General features: G+C 38.1%; 1 non-coding gene across 1 annotated transcript; it reads left to right on the forward strand.

Annotated features, from left to right (window-relative positions):
• The first annotated feature begins 3,506 nt into the window (after positions 1 to 3,506).
• LOC128281044 (small nucleolar RNA R71) lies at positions 3,507 to 3,613 on the forward strand. The gene has a single exon (XR_008271261.1). It is a non-coding gene; the product is annotated as a small nucleolar RNA R71 (small nucleolar RNA).
• The last annotated feature ends 3,039 nt before the right edge of the window (positions 3,614 to 6,652 follow it).

A 6,652-nucleotide genomic window follows, 5' to 3' on the forward strand; every position in this document is an offset into this window, starting at 1 on the left:
CCCTTTTGATAACTGGGGCATAAGCCCTTTAATAACTGGGGCATAAGCCCTTTTGCACTTCCTCCATCCATATAAATTCCCAACCCAATGCATTTATAAACATCTCATGTGCATATCATACATATCATGTTTATCAAAATCCCATGTATTAAGTTCATATATAAACCCTAGGGGTATAATGGTCATTTTCATATTATAAGGGTAATCTTGTAATTTTACCAAAAATTAGGGTTTCCATGTTCATTAACATTTATAAACAATTCATGGGTGCAAACAGTGATTCTGGCCCGTTTTTAGCGAAATCGAGTTATTGGGCCAAAAACCCCTAATGGGCCCTACTTAGCCAATTTCGTCATCTAGGCCCATTTAGCCTATATTCCATAATGGTTTTATCAGTCTCGATGCGCAATTTAACTAGTTTTCATATTCTACCAATTTTACCCAAATGGGCCCGAAAGCCTGTTGGGCCCTATTGCAGCCCCTCGAGGCCCAACTTACCGTGAATGCCAAAAATCATGTTCTTACCGTTTCCAATGTTCCCGATCATCATCTCAACGAATCTAACTAACTAATGAGCTTTCACTTGCTCACGAGTCCTCGAAATGCCAGAATTTCGGCATTTCGGCTTTTCGGCATTTATCGCTTTAATCTATGAAAGGGTTCGTTTACACACCTGATTTGCGATATTCCTTGACGAGATCTCCTATGCGATTTCTCCTATAATCAACCACTTATAGATCAGACCATGTTAATATTAAACCAAATCGAAAACTACCTATTATCATCACTTACACATTCGGCCACCATCCACAATGGCCCTTGGGTTCATACCTTTGCCGAAGTTGATGACTAGATTTAGTCACTCCGATGATCCAAGCTTTTCACACACTCCTCGATCGGTAGCCTTTAATCCTCACTAGCACCAACAAACCAAATAACACCAAAAACCCTTTTAGCCTTAGTCGACAGAGGGGTTTTCAGCTTTTCTTAAACCACAAGATACAAATGGAAAGAAGGTTCGAATACTTACCAAGAGATCTACTCGTTGAAGAACGTTCCAAATACCTTCCTACCCCATATCCGTTGTGAATCCAACTTAAACGTCGAGAAAATAGATCTAAATATTAATTCCCGAATCACTAAAATATGAAGCTTTCGGCTTTTCATCAAATATTAATCTAAGCTATTACGAGGGTTAGTACACACCTGTTACGGGTTGAAGTTGAAACGTTTCCAAAATCAATCGCCTACGATAACCACCACTTGTCACTCAAACTTAACTAATCCAATATCAATATATGTAAATCCTAAGCACATCAGTCATACGGAACATAAAGGCATATTCGTCATTTTACCATACAGGGGTATTTTGGTAGTTTTACAAATTAAGGGTATTGCAGTAATTTCACAAACCAAGGGTATTTTAGTAATTTTGTAAATCGAGGGTAAAACAGTAATTCTGTAAATCAAGGGTAAAATAGTAATTCTATAAATCGAGGGTAAAATGGTAATTCTGTAAATCGAGGGTAAAACGGTAATTCTATAAATCGAGGGTAAAACGATAATTATGTAAATCGGGGGTAAAATGGTAATTATGTAAATTAGGGGTAAAACGGTAATTCTATATATCGAGGGTAAAATAGTAATTCTGTAAACTGAGGGTAAAACGGTAATTTTACAAATCGAGGGCATTTCAGTAATTGGTAAACTAAAGTATTCTAAACATGGATAACAATACGAATGGGCCTAAAGCCTATTCTCGGCCCAAATGGGCCCACACGCTCGTGTGGCCCTTTTAGCCCAAACCTAGCCACAGATATGCGATTCACCTAGCCTAGTCCAATATTTACTACACAATCAAACAACTTATCCAATTGGGCCCGTAGGCCCGTTGGGCCCACATGGCTCCTTTCGGCCCATCGCGACCCGAAGTAGCCATCCTACAGCTAGAGTATTGAGAAATACACACCTGATAGGAGACTGGAGTTAATCCACGCTCCGAGCACTCTTAGCCGACGCCCAACCCAAACGAGCACGCCATACAAATGAAAGGGATCACCAAGAAAGGTACCTCTACTCTCCTCATGGTTCTCTCTATTTAAAGCCGACCAGATCCACTCTTATGTTAGCTTCCGATGTGGGATCCTCCAACATTAGAGTTTAAATTCAACACCAACTCTTGCCGCCTGTTAGCAAAATAAATGCTCTTTGCTTGCCATGGGATTCAACCTATGCCTCCCTTAAATGCTCCACACGCTACTTGCCACTAAGCCACAAGGCTTTTTGTGTCATATTTTATCCCCAATTAATTATAAGGTCTAGAGGCCAAAGTCCAGGTTCCCTTTAAAAAACTCAAAATAAATTGCTAGAGCCAAGGCTCGAACCCAGGCTCCCATACAACCTTAATGACACCACAACCACTAGACTACAAGCTTCCTTGTGTCATTTATTTACCACAATAATTTAAAAACCCTCATCCAAGCATCCAGGTTTTTTTCACTTAATACCAAAATTTTTGCTAAAGCCCAAGTTTGAACCCAAGATTTCTCTAACACTTCTCAGGGCAATTAACCACCAAAGCGGAAATTTAATTGTGTCATTTCATTGCACAATTAAATACCTATATACAACCTCCTTACGGACCCCCACTCAAGGCCCAATACTTCTAGGCCCAAATTCGGGGTGTTACACCTTGACCTTTGCTTACCACAGTTTCTTGCCTCGGTTCTGGTTTAGGCTCAACGAATCCTTTGTCATCTTGAATATTAATTGCGTTGAGTTGTTCCCTTGGGTTAGGTTCAGTATTACTTGGCAAACTACCTTGTGGTCGTTCGAAGATTAGTTTGTAAAGCTGGCCTATTTGAGTTTCGAGTCCTTGGATCGACGCTTGTTGATTCTTAAGTGCTGTCTCGGTGTTCTGAAAATGGGTTTCTGACACTGATATGAACTTTGAGAGCATCTCTTCAAGGTTTGGCTTCTTTTCCTGTTGGTAGGGTGGTTGTTGGTAGCCCGGACGATGTTGTGGTCTTTGATTTCCTTGACTACCCCACGAGAAATTGGGGTGGTTCCTCCAACCTGCATTATAAGTGTTACTATATGGATTGTTTTGAGGTCGAGGATTATTACCCATGTAGTTTAATTGTTAGTTATCCATGCTGTGGCCATAAGGTTGGTATTCTGGATGGTTTTTTCTACCGCTACTTGCTTCGCACTACATTACTGGGTGAACCTGTGAAGAACTAAGAAAACCATCAATCTTTTTATTTAAGAGTTCTACCTGATTAGAGAGCATGGTGACCAAATCGACATTATAAATGTCGATTGTTTTCGTTGGCTTTGTCCTCATGACTTGCCATTGATAGTTATTCAGTGAAATCTCCTCTATAAACTCATAGGCATCTTTTGGTGTTTTATTGTTGATGGTTCCGCCAGCAGCTGCATCAACCATTTGTTGAGTCGAAGGATTCAGACCCTTGTGGAATGTTTGAACTTGAAGCCAAAGCGATAACCTATGGTGGGGGCATCTTCTCAAAAGGTCCTTGTATCTCTCCCATGCATCATAGAGTGTTTCTAAATCCATCTGCACAAAAGAAGAGATATCATTATGTAATTTAGCCGTTTTAGCCGGTGGAAAATATTTTAGTAAAAATTTCTCGGTTATTTGTTCCCAAGTAGTAATTGACCCTCGTGGTAACGAGTTCAACCCCTGTTTAGCTTTTTTCCTCAATGAAAAGGGAAACAATCGGAGACATATGGCATTATCAGAAACGCCATTAATTTTAAATGTATCGCATAGTTCTAAGAAGTTGGCTAAATGAGCGTTAGGATCTTTATCCTCAAACCATCAAACTGAACAAATTACTGTATCATTTGAAGAGTGTTAGGTTTTAATTCAAAAGTATTTGCAGCTACAGCAGGTCTAACTATGCTAGATTCAGTTCCTGTTAAAAAAGGTTTAGCATAATCATACATAATGCATGGAGTAGGATTTTGATTAACTGCAATTGTAGGAGGTAGCTGATTGCCTTGGTTTTCAGCCATCATTTGGTTGGGGGTTGAGTATCATCTTCTTGCTCGTTCTTCGTGTATCTTAAGCTGCGCCTTATTTCTCTTTGGTTTCTACGAACTGTATGATCAATTTCTTTGTCAAAAAGCAATGGTTTTGAGGGGTTTCTTCTAGTCATAAACTATAAAAACCTGCCAAGAGAAAGAAAGATTAGGTTAATAAATAGTAATAATAAAATTAAATTTCAAGAAAAATAAATGGCTAAAGTAATAAAAATGCGTTCCTAATATCTTAGTTCCCTGGCAACGGCGCTAAAACTTGATCGTGAGATTTTGTGATAGGTTTTAAATATTTATAATTACTCGTTCTTGAACTAACTATTATCGCAATGTAGGCAAGTGTACCTATCGAACAGTAGTGTAGTTTTAGCAAGACTGGATTGTGGAACCCAAAGGAACTAAAAGTACTAGTAATGACTGTCTTTTTATTATCTAGCCCAAGAATAAAGAGGTTTTGTTTTAATTGAATAATTATCTAAACAAAGAACGCATAGAGAAAAGAAGTAGGGAATTACTTTTGGGGAAAATCGATTGACTTAAGACAATACCTAAGGAAAAATCCACCTAGACCTTATTGTTATTCTGGCTCCGAATCGGACGATTTATTCATTCAACTTGTTCCGTAGAGATCCCTAAGTTATGTTATTATCCATATTCAAGACTAATAACTTCTAATCCCTAGATTGAATATCCGAGACTTTTCTTTAATTAACACTCTAGGGTTGCATTAACTCGATCTACGGATCCCCTTAATAGGTTTCACCCTAATCCGACAAAATCTTGTCACCCTATGTCTAGGCGCGCAATCAACTCCGCTTAATTATGACAAATGTACTCTTAGAAACGATCTATTCTTCTTCTGAATAAGAGCTTGTCTTGAATCATTATCCTAGGATATTAAAACAAGAATTAAGAACACATAATTAAGAACAAGTTAAATATTTATCATACGATTCAGAAAATAATAACAAGATTCGTCTTAAGTTTCATTCCCTTTAGGTATTCAGGGGTTTTAGTTCATAACTAAATAAGAAAACATCTCAGAATAATAAAGAATACAAAACATAAAGAAAACCCAAAACTCCTAAAGGGAAATTGAGGAGAGATCTTCAGTCTTGATGATGAATCCAGCTCCTGAGATGGATCAATCGGCTTCCTTGGAGTAATTCCTTACCCCCTATTCTCCGCCTCCTTTTTCCTCCTCCTCTAGGGTGTATTTATAGGCTTTGGAATGCCTAAAAGCCCTCAAAATTAGCCATTTCCGAATTGGACTCAACTTGGGCTCAGTAGGGACACGCCCGTGGCACACGCCCGTGTTCAATTACTTCAGGCCATGCTCGAGCCTGCCAAATTGACACGACAGTGTGGTCTGCCTATGTGAGGAGGTCCAGGACGTGTTTATTTCATACTTTGTCCCATTTTCTCCGTTTTTGGCTCATTTCTCGTTCCTTTCGCTCTCCTATGTTCTCCTAAGTATAAAACATGAAATTAAAGCATTAGAAGCATCGAATTCACCAATTCTAATGAGAAATCATCCATAAAATGCATTAAACATGGGGTAAAAATATGTATTATTTATGGTTTATCAACACGCCTGTGGGGCAAGCCATGTGCCACATATGGCCTAGACACACGCCCGTGTGTCTACCCGTATGGACAAATATAAGGCTATTTACCAAGCCATTTTTCCACCCCTTTAATTCACACACCTACACAACATAACATAGCACCAATCGAAGCATATACATACAACCAAACATCCAAAACCAAGACATCAACACATCATTCATGAAAGGCATCATTATATGAATATAGTTATAACCAATATTGGCTCATTTTCAATAGCCTTATAGAAAATGAACTTCTAACCAATATAAGCCAACACATTTGGCCAAATCAATTATGACACATAACAATATGGCCAAGTCCCCTATACATGCCATAACTCAAAATGTTGATTTCATTAATACCAAAATAATTGTCAAGAGTGTGAATGGATCTCCGACGGTCTCTAAACCCGAGCTAGCCTAGTGACAGAAAAGAAAATGGAAATAAAAAATAGTAAGCTATATAGCTTAGTAAGTTCATATGCAAATAATAAGCATCTTAACCACACCTCAATCATACAATTTATATAATGTGGGATAACATAAATGTTATTAAATTATCATAGTCATAACTTGATTCAATTACAACCTTACCACGAGTTCATCAGTTACTGAGTTTATTACTTATGAGTTTTACGTACATACCTATACCAACTTGTAACATAACCACATCCTTTCACATCTTTGGCATTCCCGTTGAATACTTGGAATATTATTGAATACTCGAAAAATCTTGCACATAAGTGCCACATATGTAGCCAAAGCTGTAACACTCTGAATTTTGGGCCTAGAAGTAATGGTCCATGAGTTTGGGATCGGTTAGAAGGTGGCTTAAATGAATGAAATGTGTTTAAATATTTTATAATTGCATGTTTAGTTTAATTGTTAAGTGATTTAGGATGGGGTTGGTAGTGTGGGAAAAAGTCTTGGGTTCGATCCAGGGCTTTAGCAAAATTTTGCATTTTTTTCTAAAAAGGCCC

This window comes from Gossypium arboreum, chromosome 9 (assembly GCF_025698485.1).
Source record: "Gossypium arboreum isolate Shixiya-1 chromosome 9, ASM2569848v2, whole genome shotgun sequence".
Taxonomy (NCBI): Eukaryota; Viridiplantae; Streptophyta; class Magnoliopsida; order Malvales; family Malvaceae; genus Gossypium; species Gossypium arboreum.